The sequence below is a fragment of the Triturus cristatus genome, chromosome 1_2 (genome assembly GCF_964204655.1).
Source record: "Triturus cristatus chromosome 1_2, aTriCri1.1, whole genome shotgun sequence".
NCBI lineage: Eukaryota > Metazoa > Chordata > Amphibia > Caudata > Salamandridae > Triturus > Triturus cristatus.
Window position 1 is genome coordinate 359173611 of NC_140580.1, and position 14449 is coordinate 359188059.

At 42.1% G+C, this 14449-nt stretch overlaps 1 protein-coding gene across 2 annotated transcripts in view; it reads left to right on the top strand.

Moving 5' to 3' along the window:
• The window catches only part of CAMTA1 (calmodulin binding transcription activator 1), a 3052768-nt gene that overhangs the window by 2081758 nt on the left and 956561 nt on the right, over positions 1-14449 (top strand). The gene's annotated exons all lie outside the window — the stretch shown is intronic.

A 14449-nucleotide genomic window follows, 5' to 3' on the forward strand; every position in this document is an offset into this window, starting at 1 on the left:
CTAAACACTTCAACTGCATCATTCAGAAAGAATTTAAAGTGCTACTGTCAAACAAATTTCTGCTCTAGCACTCACAAACTCTACTCCTGCACCCGATATGTCGCACTGTCTTCACCCATGTTTATTACTTGCATATTATGTTCTTATTTTTTGATTTTGTCGTTTTGGGCTTCGAGGCTGTCTCTCCCCTCACCGGGAAAGCTGTCACACCTTGTTCCATCCTCGATTATGTTGCTGTTTACTCTACCTGCCTCCAATTTCCAGAAACATTTGTAAGGCACTCGGATACCCGCAACGGTCATGTTCACGCTATATTAAATTTTATGAATAAATAAATACATATAGCCAGTAGCAGTTTTCAACCCAGGCGAGATGGGGCCTCTCTCAGGAAGGTCTAGGATTAGTCTGAAAACTATTAAATTAGTAAACTAGGCGTTAAGATAATCCAGTTTTAAGTTACTCATATGTCAGATGTTTCATCCACATGCTGCCACTGCTACAATTATAGCGGGTGCACCAAACAGTACTTTTTAGTTTTCAAACAAATATCCAACTCCTATGAACACACTTTACAATGAAAATAAAAAACTAATAAATGTTTTCTTTGAAGTTTCTGCGTTTCAGGTTACTGTCATCAGAATTGTGTTGTTAAATAAAAAATATCAGAATATTAGAGAGTGCCGGTTGGATTTTGATTTTTAAAATCAAAATCTCTGAACGAAAGTGAGTCATTCAATTGAATCAAGCATTCGACTAACACAATCTTCATATATTTGACTTTAAGTTGATTAATATTGTAGAGTGCGTGAACACTAACGATCTGTATGTTGCCTCTTTCGGCATAATGCTCACTAAAAATAAAACAATAACGTACACAGAGGTAATCACAATCATGTGGTTTAATTTGCCAGACAAACACTAAAAGACAACCACAGATGGTGAAGACAATGACATATGTTTAAAGTGGGAAGACGAACCTGCTACTTTCACCCTGAAGGAGGCTTGGTATTCTAACTTTGAGACTATATTGACTCGTGAAAGCTGTAAGCCATATCAAGCCTGAGCGAAACACGTCAGCAGATAATCTCCTATGTGATATGTAATGAAAATCCTGTTTGTGAAACATTGAACAAATTATTCTTTGAGAAAAGTAACAACCATCTATTAGAAGGATAATTTTCCCTAGAACTCTTGGGGGCATATTTATGAAATTTGTAGTGCAGGGCAGGCCAGCAAGTCACCTTGCTGCATTGCCATGGTCACAGGGAAAGACCAGGCATATGCCATATTTATCCAATACGGCACTTTCTTGTCCTTTTCCCTTGTTCTGGTACTATTTTGGCACCCTAATGCCAATGTAGACACCCTTGCACCATGGTGCAAGGGTGCTTGTGTTGTAGGCAGGATTGTTTTTATGCAGGAAGAGGCACCTTTCTGCACAAAAACAATCCTGAGAGGCTTTTTCCTCTTTCTAAGCTGCACATATCGAAAGAGGAAGTAACGAGGACTTGTAAATCTGGGAATGCATCAAAAACCATGGTAGTTGCATCAGAATACCCACTTAATGCCCATGGAACACCTACCCAGAGCAGAGTAACGCAAAGCAGTGATTTGTGCACTGTTGCATTTCTCCAGATTTTTGTAGCCACTCAAATCCACTGAAAGTGACTTGGCATGGCTTAAAAAATCTGACTTAAGGTTTGCGTCGCTCTTGCACCACATTACGTGGTGCAAGAGCGACGACAAATGCGTCATAAACATGGCCCTTGGTGTTATAGACTCCAGTCTTTCTCAGAGCTTTGTGAACTAGGACAGCTAGTGCCCAGGTCCAAAACTAGGCTCTATCTGGCCTTGGCTCCAGGATGACCTTTCCATCATATTTGTCATTCAGGTAAATGTACACATATTTATTTTCAGAAACAGACAATAACAAAACTTCAGAGCCATGGGGGAAAAGGTCAGAGAAAACACCACCGCGGTTTGTTGACAGTGATGGGACGAGGTGACTTTGCCCCTGAAACCGGTGCATAATAGATAGATTTTCTCTCTCTCAAAATCTAATTGGCTGTGTTTCCCGCTTCAGCCATCAATTTGACCTGCGCTCAAGGGCTAAACAAAAGCTCACCTTGTTGTGCTTAAATAACGCAGGTGCTGAGGCTATCGACCTTCTGTCATCGCTCAGAAAATTATCAAAGCTGCTTTCGTGCACTTGGTTTAGAAGATACAAATGTGCTGGGATGATAAAAGGGAAGTGCAAGCAGAAGCGTGGCAGGCCTTCTGCAACATGAGCACTGCTGATAGGCCTGTGCTTCTGGAAGGAAGGTAGGGCTTGGGCGGGGTCAGTGGACTGTCTTGAACCTGCCACTGGATTGTCGATAGATGTGATTTTATAAGATTATCTTATACCGGATTGTTTGCCCCCCCCCGCTTGGCTTTACCTTAAAACAGTGGATCTATAGTGGCTTAATATAGTCTGTATTCTCAAATGGGGCCTTCATTGTTAGTAGAATGGACTAGTATGATCACATGACGTGCATACTTGCTAGTATGGCCCTCCCTTTTAGTGTAATTATGCGATAGTGGCTCTGTGTATCTCTTATTTTTATTCTGCTGAACTTCTAAAATGTGCTGTGCTTGATTGTAAAGTTGTTTTGTCATCTTATTCCAATTTAATTATGTGGATTGTATTTGCAATTGTTTTTTTGCTTTGTACTTTTATGGTTGGAAAATACCGAATAAAGTATTATGAAGATGATAGATGTCTCATTGTCCCATTAGAAGGGCTGTCTCTGATGCCTGGATGGTGTAAAATCTTTGGATATCAAATAACAAAATACGTTGGAATTAAAATATAAATATTGATATCAGGCCCAGCCCTATCTCTCTTTTCTTCTGAAATAGATGTTCTCTCCAACAAGGGTCTGATTGCACTAGGTGTCTTTATTGCACGCATGTCAAGGTTTCCAGAGGAAGTCAATAGCGAGCACAATATATTGTGAACAGTGCATGGGACCACAAAACTCAATTCTAGCCATGATAATGAAAATAAAAGGGACCTTTTAGTATGGATTATGGAACTGGGCCATTTTCTGCTTAGTTTTTATATTGTACTTTTTTCTCCTTTTTATACACGTCACTTTATGGAATCAATCCCCATATCGGAGTATATGTTTATCATTTGTAAATAACCTATTTATTGTACATGCTATTTTGTAGCTCATAATATTTAGTTGTTTTTTAAACTTCAATTGTTATGACATCATGGTTTTGTATAGTGTTTTCTTTGCTATGTACTCTTTTATGGTTTTTACAAGGCGAATAAATATTGAGGAACTGAACTCAATTAAAAGGAGAAATTAGACTCTCTTATACAGGTGCATACACAGAGCATTTTTAACAAATATTTAAAATGTCATGTGTCTTAGTTTTTTTCAACTTGTCAGCAAAGGTGAAGCCACCTATGCCAGAGTACTTCCTTCGAGGAAATCACAAAGGCGATGGGTGAAATTCCTGCAAAAATCCAGCCACTGACAATCCCTCGGCTGCACTCCATTCCATCATTTTTTGCCCACAATTACACTTCATACCGAGACCAGCCATATGTAAATCAGCCACTAATAGGGCTGGTCCAACCCGAAAAACGCAGCAAGTTTACTCTGCTTGTGACTACAAGCAACCCCACACTTGTTTCAGTCTAGGTAGGCCTCATTAGTGAGTAATTTATCCAATAAGAACAGAAGGCTTCACCATCGGGTTTCATGACTGTGTGGTGGCAGTGATGCACAGGAAGCACAGTCTCTTCAAAATCGTGCTCACACTGTCTTTCATATAGAGGTTTTTTCTTTCAGCCTGGCTTTGAGGAAAAGTAATCCTTTATGTGCCGTCCTCAAAACAGAGGACACAGAAGATGCTGTTCACTGGACAATTAACAGCTGAACACCTCGACAGAAAAGCTAAACTTTATGTGTCAGTGTTGTCTGTATGGTGACTTGGCGTCCCAGACTTGCAGTGACACACTTTGTTTTTCACATATGTCCAGTAAATTTTACACCGACCCTGATCTGCAGAGAGGTTTGACAGAACAAAGAGGAAGGCACGTTTTCATATCTTCCTGTACAGATTTAGTTAGCAGCCCACAGCAGAAAGCAATTTAGATTAACCAAATGGCCCTATGTGTTAAAGTTGCATTTAAAGTGCTATATTGACCCTGTTTTCTTTGTAGGTGAGCAATGTCAATTAAGTCATTCTGTTCCCCTTTGTCGATGCAAATTGTAGTCCTCCTTCTATGTTTGTGAAATGTCCTTGTTTTTGCTTTTCCAAAGCTGGTCACCCTTGATAAAGGAAATCTATTTAGGAGAGGGGATTAAAACAAACGGTGCTGCCTGAAATGCTTAGTAATCAACAGAGGTGAAAGGAGCTCTTTAATGCCACCGCTCTGTGACACTGTATTTATGAGAATGGGCTACTGTCCTTCATTCAAACTTTACACTTGGAGGGATGATGAGATATTAAATAAACAATGAATTTGCTTAACATTGACTGATGCTCCTACCCACAAGGCTGAGTTAGCAATCCTCGGGAAAAAAGTTGGAGTTGAAAAAGTTTTCTGTCACACACGTTCTGGGCTTCTGGGCGCTAATAATGCATATTTTTAGGGTTCTTTTGGAGTGGAAAATTGTAGCAAATTTCTACTGAAACATTATTGTTTTTTTCAGAAAATAATATTACAATAACTAGACACTTCAGGATTTGAAGATGAAAGACATATCAGTAATGTCTACGACTGGAGAAGTGGCTCTCAAACTGTGTTAGCATGAATGGCCAAAGTGCGAGCAAAAAGTGAATTTCAAGTGCCACAGTGCCCATATTCTATAGGGTAGCAGTTCTTAACCTGTTTTCCACGAACCCCTGAACCCACGTGACTACTGCTCATTGGGTCCACGATGGTTTACGAAAATTACATAATATTGGTATATCAATAAAGTGCATGCACAACAGAAAGCAAAATGTAAAATCGGAATTTTTAAAAAACTGTAAATGTGGAGGAATATGAAATTAGAGTCTAGCAATTAAGTGCAAGTCAAGCAAACAGTATCATGGACAATTGGTGGCCTCAATTGAAGCACTAGAATCTGCCGACAGAAAGAAATATCTTAGGAGCAAAAAAGACAAAGTATTTTGCTGGTAACTTAACTAGAAGTAAAAGCAAGTTTTGAAAAGTCCTAACCTACTAATACAAATTTACATTTTGAGTTTTGTATATTTTTTCTTTGTGCATCGAAAGAAACATTTCAAAATGTGGTTATTTGCTGGATGTATACTTTTTTTGTGTTTTGTATAATTCTTTGGGTTCAAATCGTAGAAATTACTTTTTGTGATTCAATGGAGGGTCCAAAGCAGTCAAAAGATTAGGAGCTCTGTTATAGGGTGTTTTGGTTTTGAGTGCACCATAAGGGCAAGGATGGCTCAGGAACTCTGGAAGTATTGTAAAAACACATGAATGTTTAGGGGATGTTGTAATTTAATAATGCACCTGGTCTTGCTAGGGTTGATGCTCTTGAGGCAGGGTGCTGCCGCAGAGAACCTATGGAGCGCCTTTTGTGTAATTGGTGGTTCATGGTCATGAATTTTCATGCATGGACTACCTGCAGTCATGAGCTAAGAGACAAAGTGAGAGGCTGGGGTAGCAAGAAAATCTCTACTCTACCGCGAGGCGTATGATTGTGCTTTACAATTTTCAAAAGACCACGAGACCATGGTAAACCGACATGAGAAGAGCAGCAAGAGAACATAACCTTAAAAAGTCTAAGGCAAGAAGGAGGGACCAGAAAGAGGCCATCAAGTAGGAATGTGGAGGACAATAAAGAGAAGCGGGTGGGGAAGGGGTGCTGTGACTGTCAAGAGATGGAGAATTGTCCTTCATCTGCATAAAGGAAAGAAAAGCAAAGGCCAAATTGAAGAGTTTTCTGTTTCTTTACTAATGGAGCAATGTTTTCTATCTACCTTAGGTCCTTAGGGATTCAATCCTCCATGGTTAGGGCAGCTCCAGAAAAAGTATTTGAACATAGCTGAGTGTAGTTTGAATCTTTTGTCTATAGGGAGCCAGAGCAATCCCTCCAGTGTGGGATGTACATGGTTGGACTTCTGCCTCCTGAGGAGCCTAGCTTACCTCCAGAAAAGCAGAGGTGATGGAAGAGTAGGGTGCATAAAACATTTCTGGAGTCATTTTGTTCCTTTCATCCTGAACGACCTGTTGATGAACTTGAGGAGTAATAAAGTAGAGAGGATTGGGGAGAGGATGTGGTCCGTCGGCTACGCTGCCGACTTTGGTGCTGGAAACCAGAGTTCGAGCCTCGAGGTCGCATCCACATCCTGTGATTCTGGGCAAATCACTTAATCTCCCCGTGCCTGAATGTGTAATGTAAATACGGTGCTATGTAAGGCACTCCAATACCTTCGGGTCGAGTTCGCGCTATATAAATATGTAAAAAAAAAACTCCTGGAAGGAGTACAGTCGGCAAAGCCATTGACTGCTAAAATATTATGATATTACTGCGAAGTGCACACCTTCACGCTGAACTTTGGCCTAAGTAGAAGATGTTTGTCTTTGTTTTGTGAGTTTTAAAGGAGGGCTTTACTTGGTGATTAAGATTTTATTCTTCCAGGTCAGGATAAAATATGTTTATAGACAACTTGTTAATGGACTTGGTCCTTTGGATTAAAATGCAGCCGGGAAAACAATCTTGTGAAAAGCACAAACAATATATTTCTTACAGAGAGGGATGTTGTTGGATAGAACACTTTTTCCTCCAGTGGTAAATTTAGAAGTTGTACGAATATTTATAAAGCAGCACATGGCAGTTGCCTTTGTATCGTGTGTCTCTATAGGACAGATATTCTTAATCACTGGTAGAAATTCGTTGGCTTTCATAAGTCAACATATGGACCACAAGGCTTGGCGTACTTCTGTACTTCCAAATAGAATGTTGCTCATCTCAAGGTGTGCATGTGGCCAACTGCCAAGTGGTGGCTAACTTTTGAATTACACCAGAATGACAGCTCTAGAAAAAGGGCCACCCACTCCAGAACTTTCTTCATATTCCTTGATCCTGTCAGTTTGATAAGACGATCCTCTTTTTCACTGTGTGCAGCGGAAGTATCTTGTGAAGAAGGGACAGCTATTGGGGCACTGAAAGGGCAAGCGGTACCTCTAGAAAATCCCTCCAAGAATATACATCCCTGAGAGCTCTCCATTCTATACGTTTAACCCAGTGACCTTTCACCCCCACAAACACATAATCAACCAAAGGACCATGTGCAAGTAGTCCGTAGGGGCGTCCATCCAGTGGTCAAGCCTAGTGAAGACTGGAAGCCGGATGGATGCCCATGAAGACCTTGTTGGACTTGTGTTTCCTTCCGAGTGCATTTAGACTGCTCACTTTTATTTTCTCTCTTCATATTGGACCCTTTCGCAAATCAAAATCTTGCCTTGAAAAAAACGCATGTGTCACAATCACACCGGTGAATTGCGTGTCAGCTGGCAGCCAATGCGGAACAGATGCAATTCCAAGTATGAGTTGGTTGAACTGTGTTCTTAAAAAAATACAACCTTTGAAAACGGTGGCTAATGAAATAAACTTTCCATTACTTTACCTGTAAAGTGTGAATGAACTATTGCTTAAGGATAAGGGTCTTGTATCTGCTCGATCTGGTATTACCAACATCTGCAAAGACAAGTGGCTCGAAAGTGTATGTGAGGCTAGACATGGGAACATGGTGATGAAATCACAAATCGATGGCTAGATTTTACCCAGATTGGCTTGGAGTTGAGTAAAGAATTATATTTAAATGTATGTGATTAATTCAGGGGTCTCCAACCTTTTCTGTAATAAGAGCTACTTATCTTGAATGACAGTCATCATGAGCTACTGATATTATTAGATTTATAATAGTGACCACATCAGGCAAGATTACATTAGAGTCCACCGCAAGAAAGAGTGTCTGCAGTGATCATCTCAGTGCATCTAGCAAGGTTGCCAGCAGTAATCAGATTAGAAAAAACGCACATTTTCATGTCTAAAAATATGCATTTCAATTTTGGTATACATATATTATTTCAACCAAGCAAAAGTTTCCCATTCATTAGGCTGGGCTGCACACAGGAGATCGACTTACATGTAACTGGAGAGCTACCAGGAGCTCACGAGCTACTGGTTTGAGAAGCCTGGTTTCATTCATAGGGACTTTCCAAGTAACCTCTCTAGCTACAAAAATAGGTTTATATCCACATGCACTATTAGACTCACTGGGAAAAAATAAATATTGTTTGCTTCGGGAGCTGTTAATGTCCCCTCACGGGAAGACTCTATAAGTACATGGAAGGTCCAAAGTTAACGGGGCAACAAAAAAAACTCATCGGAAATCTTTCAGATGTCTTAAATAGGGGTGGGCGGAATTTGCGAAATTAACTTTCGCAAATTATCGCGAAAATGTTTAAAATTATCGCAAACAAGCGGAAATATCGCGAAAATGCGGAAGTTTTTTTCCCGCATGTTCGCGAGATTTTCTGCATGGCTGCGGGTCGCCAACTTACCCATGTGGTTGCTCGCGGGCGCGGACATCTTGTTTTGAGTTGTCTCGCGGTGCATAATCGCGAGAAGTAAGACGTGATCCCGCGACGCATGACGTCACTGCGGGCACGAACTGTCGCGAGACAGCGCAAATGGCTAAAAACAATACAACATCTCATGGAGAACGCGACCGGATCAAGAAAACTTGTCGGCGAACGCAGGGATTCAGGTAAGGCGATCACGCGCGCGCGAGAATGTATTATTTCACAGCGCGAGCAAGAAACAAATTATCGCCAAGCTGCGGAAACCGGTAATTTTGACATTTTCGCGCTCTCTGCGGAACGCAAAAATGTCAAATTATCGCAATTTCCGCGAACGGAACGAAATTTTCGCCCAGGCCTAGTCTTAAACACATGTGCCCCTTGTGTAAATCAACTTTCATGTCATTTTGCAGGCAATAAGGTGCCTGGTGCCACAAGACGGCGCTATACTAGTGTGATGCTACCTTGTGTGCATATCCTCAAGACAACTGCTATGTTAAACTGTGAAAAGTGCTTTCCTCCTAACTTCTAAGCAAGCAAGGTCATTCTCATCCAGCCCTGGAACAAAACCAGCCTGTTCTCTCTTCCCCCTCACCGTATCATTTCAGAGTCAATGTACCTCATCTTCAACTAATTGAAATGGCATTTTTTTGCTGGCAACGGCGCTGCTTGTTCAGCCGGAATTGCCTCATCTACGGGCCAATTAATAGATACCAATCGGAGGGCTCTGTGTGGTTGGTCCTTTGCCCTTCAGGACAGCGCGGAGACCTCCGTGACTGCAGAACAGCACAGGCGTCGCTGCTGCATCCGCAACTTCTCTTTTCCGTCACCTGAAATGATGAATATTGATTAAGCAATGATACCAGATGAAGAGGTCATTATCGTGAGATAATTGTCGTGTCCGATGCAAGAAATAAGGCAGCAGTAGCAACAAAACGCGTGCTTTTTAATAGTTGACTAATCTGTGAAAGCAAACAAAAACATTAACAATTTCCTCATCGCATTTTGGTTTTTAATTGCATTCCAGGTGAGGAATGGAGAAGTGAGCCTGGCTCTAATCCCCAACTCGTACATAAATTGGGCAGCTGGCACTATATTGGCAGGATGCCGTTTTAAAAAGTCTTGATCATTTCTCTTACAAATGATTTTTCGCTTGTGCGAGTCCTATGGTGAACTGGAAATAGACCAATAATGGAGCCCCCAGAATGCACTAGCGTGCCAAATGAAAACATAACACTGGAATCATGAAGTGCATGGAGTCAGTTGGTATCTGGCTCACTAATGGAGACCACTTTTAATTAGGTGCACGGCAGTGCTTAGTTTCAGCCGGTGGTTTCTGGTGCTCGGCACTTGCAGTTAATTGTCGACACCGGCGCTTGTGACAGTCAGCCACAAGATGGCGCTGCCTGGCTACATTAGAGATAACCTCAACAACTGTTAGTTATTAACTGAATATACATTAGAATTGACTATTACCTGCTACCCAAGCCATTCTTGTAGCTTTGGGAGCCTGGAATAGTCCAAATTGTCACACTTGTAGGAGTGTGATGGTTAGTTGTTTTGTTGGTTCTGTCATTGGCAGCACAGGCAGGGGCAATGTGTGGTGCAAGCAGTAGTGGACTCCTGACAAGAGCCCACTTATTTTTTTTAAAACAAATTAAGCACTGGTACCCGGGCCTATTTTTTCTGCATGTCAGACCTTGACTCTACTTATATTATATTCTAAGTAACTCCTATAGGCGGATCACCCAAAAGTTAAGGTGAGTTACATTAGCACAGCCTTAGCTACCAAGTGGCCCTATTTCATGTCTGGTTTCTTCTGTCAGTCATGGTCTTTTGTGCAAAACTGCTTTAGGTGCTTAACCCTTCGGTCCATACATAAACAGGGGCACTGAAACTTCTGACAGAATGCAAAGTCCTTTTGGCTAAGTGAGGGCTGAAAAAAAGGATTCACACATGACAACCTACCCACTTGACACTCCCCGCGATTACCGGCACACCACGCATCTCACTAGACTGTTTTTAATATGTTACAGTACACTAAAAGCAAGGTATCCAGGAGGTTGTGTGTTTGTTTGCAATATTCTCCAGAGGTTTGCACCCTTTTAGCTTTAATGATTTCTATCAAGGCACAAACTACTGGCTCAATGCAAGGGCAATGTGATTGTCAAGGTTCAGGTGACGTGGCCAATCAACAATCACTAACGTGTTTTAACATTCTTGGAACTCATCACTACAGATGGTTTGAGAGCAATACAGCTGAAAGAGGATCAAAAGTGGGCATTGGCCAGTTGAGTCTTACATATCCACAGCTCCCTTAAATATCCACAGCTCCCTTAAATATCCACAGCTCCCCTACATATCCACAGCTCCCCTACATATCCACAGCTACCTTACATATCGACTGCTCCCTTACATATCCACAGCTCCCCTACATATCCACAGCTCCCCTACATATCATCAGCTCCCTTACATATCCACAGCTCCCCTACATATCCACAGCTCCCCTACATATCCACAGCTCCCTTACATATCCACAGCTCCCTTACATATCCACAGCTCCCTTACATATCCACAGCTCCCTTACATATCCTCCCCTACATATCAACAGCTCCCCTACATATCCTCCCCTACATATCCACAGCTCTCTTGATTCGGGTTTCAAACCCTCAAAAAAAGGCTACATTTGGGAGTGTGGCAGGGGAGCAATACAGCTGCAAGAGGATCAAAAGTGGGCATTGGCCAGTTGAGTCTTACATATCCACAGCTCCCTTAAATATCCACAGCTCCCATACATATCCACTGCTCCCTTACATATCCACAGCTCCCCTACATATCCACAGCTCCCTTACATATCCACAGCTCCCTTAAATATCAACAGCTCCCCTTCATATCCACAGCTCCCTTACATATCCACAGCTCCCTTACATATCCACAGCTCCCCTACATATCCACAGCTCCCTTACATATCCACAGCTCCCTTACGTATCCACAGCTCCCCTACATATCCACAGCTCCCTTACATATCCACAGCTCCCTTACATATCCACAGCTCCCCTACATATCCACAGCTCCCTTACATATCCACAGCTCCCTTACATATCCACAGCTACCCTACATATCCACAGCTCCCTTACATATCCACAGCTCCCCTACATATCCACAGCTCCCTTACATATCCACAGCTCCCTTACATATCCACAGCTCCCTTACATATCCACAGCTCCCCTACATATCCACAGCTCCCTTACATATCCACAGCTCCCCTACATATCCACAGCTCCCTTGATTCGGGTTTCAAACCCTCGAAAAAAAGGCTACATTTGGGAGTGTGGCAGGGGCCGTAGATGATCATCTGAAATGTGTTTTACAACTGCACAATCCAGGTGTGACTTTTTGCCACTTTCTTATAGTCGACAGTTCATTAAAGTGGATTGTGTGGTTTTAATTCTCTTGTCTAGGGTGTGCGAGACCGGAACAACACCCTTCATTCATGCTCTTTGAGAATGGTGAGGTCTGGAGTGTTCTGTTACTAAGGTTTTTCCTGCTAGGACAGATGGAAGACAAATGGCAAAGCTCCGGTCAGAGAAGGAAGTTATCCCTGTTAGGGTGACCACCTCCCTCCAAGTTATTGCAGACAATGATTCCAGTTCTGAAGGTTTCCCCTGCAAATCATTGATTTCAGGAATGTTATTCTAATTAGTGCCATGGAAGGAAGCAGGGGCATCTCATTCTAATGGTGGAGGAGCGGTGCGCCACTGAATATGTCATCCAAAAATAAAATGATAATAAAAAATGTTTTCATTTCTTTCCCGCTGACCGACTGAGCCCGGGATGCGTGTGGTGGTGGTGGTGGTGGGGGGGGGGGGGGATTGGGGGGAAGGGTAGCTTTGGCAACAGGTAATTTATTTTATTATTATTTCCCAAATTCACCTCCCTGACACTGCTCCTGCGAGCAAGCCAAGACTACAACAACCATAATGCATTAGACTATCACTAAAAAGTCCAGGACTGGAAACAGTGTCCATAATGACCTGGAGGGAGCTTGTAGGAATTAAGTCCAGCAGGCAAAATGTAGTTTTAGTTGATTTATTGAGATAAGAAACAGGTAGAAGAGTTCTTGTGTAGCAGGTATTTGAGTTCTGTAGAGCAGCCCCACTAGGAGCAGCCAGGCTCCTGCTCAGCCCATTCTCAACTGTCACACGTCAGCACTCGGGCATCCAACATTCCAATACGCATCATTACTCCAACATTCCATGCAGCACACAGCACATTCACACTGGCTGAGCAGGTGGTGATACACAACCTACCCCCTGATCCAGGTGGTGCTTTCTATTAACTTCTAGTTATCAATCTGGTTCTAGAGATGTTCCTTCTTAAATCAAATAAAGAGTCTGCAGAAGGACGGTGCTCGCCGTTCTATTTTTACATCATGCAGCTTCATTTGTGAATGCAACCATATAGTGGAGGGTTATATCATCGTGCAACGTTTTTGTCATTTTGAGATACCGCACCATGACACTGCCCCAGTGGCGGATCGCAGAGGGAGTGCCGCACGATGGTGGGGTGGGGGCGTAGTGGAGTCGGACATACGATGGGCAGGAGTAAAGTAAGTAAATACATAAATAAAACTATTTACCTTGCACTCACTGCATCGCCGAGTTGGCTTACAAAAGTGTCTCAGGCAAGATTTTCTGGCATTTTCAGAAAAAGCCCAGTGTATTAATTGTGGATTATGCCGGCATAATATTGGAATTTCTCTTACCACACAACATTCTCAAAATTACACCATTACGTCTCAATGTTTACATATGCTGCCATTTCTGGCAAAATTATCATGCAGGAGCACCGAAACAGCATGAACAATGAGAACTCGAGCAGCCATGGTTCACAGCACTTGTGCTTTTTGCACTATATTTTAGTGCAAAATGCATCCTTGTGTCAAAAGCTGATGCAGGAATGCATTTAGCACTTAAATATAGCGCTAAATGGCAGATTAGGAATTTCTGCAATTATGCCTAATTTCCTGTAAACTTCTCAATTTTCTCACAATTACAGGAAAGTAATTTATGTGAATTCTGCATCCCCCAATATTAATGAGAGACATTGAGAATGAGTGAGGATCATGTTTATCAACTATAGTTACTAAGCCATTCTGCAATGGAACGGTCAACTCGTAAAGCAGGATTTCTTCATTCCTCAGAGGCCTTGAGGTAAATGAATGACCTACAATGGCAGTCGGAGGTAGCAGTAAAATGGGTGTGAATGATTTTATGGCAATTTTAATACAAGTGTCTATTGAGAGTTTAATACATTTTTAGGGTGAGCTTGACCTGTGTTTGTTTGTTTTTTTACTTTCTTAATAGGTTTAAGTTAGGTGTGTCTATGATAATAAATATGTTTACCAAAGAAACATGCTTCCAAAAGGCATAATTGCAGCAAATGTTTACTCTTCTGCCAGCTACCCCTGGAGGTTAGGCAGGGCTATTTCTATGCATAGGCTACAACATTACGTTTTTATGACCCCTGCTGAGGGTGCACTCACCAATTGTTGAACATTGGTGTATCCACATAAGTCCTCAAAAAGAAAGGATGGGGCGTGGCGATTGGCCTGCGTTGGCTGCACAAAAACACATTGCAATGGTCTTGGACTCGATGGGCTGATCAGGTGAAATGTTTTTGAGGACATGCTCCCCCGCCTCCTCTGCACCATACTCAGGTCTTGTATAACAGCATGTGACCAGGAGCAGACCAGGAGAGCAGCCCAAGTGACTCCAAGGTGAAGATTGAGCAGCAAGTAAGGGATAGTGTTTGCAGAATCTATAAATAACAGGTACT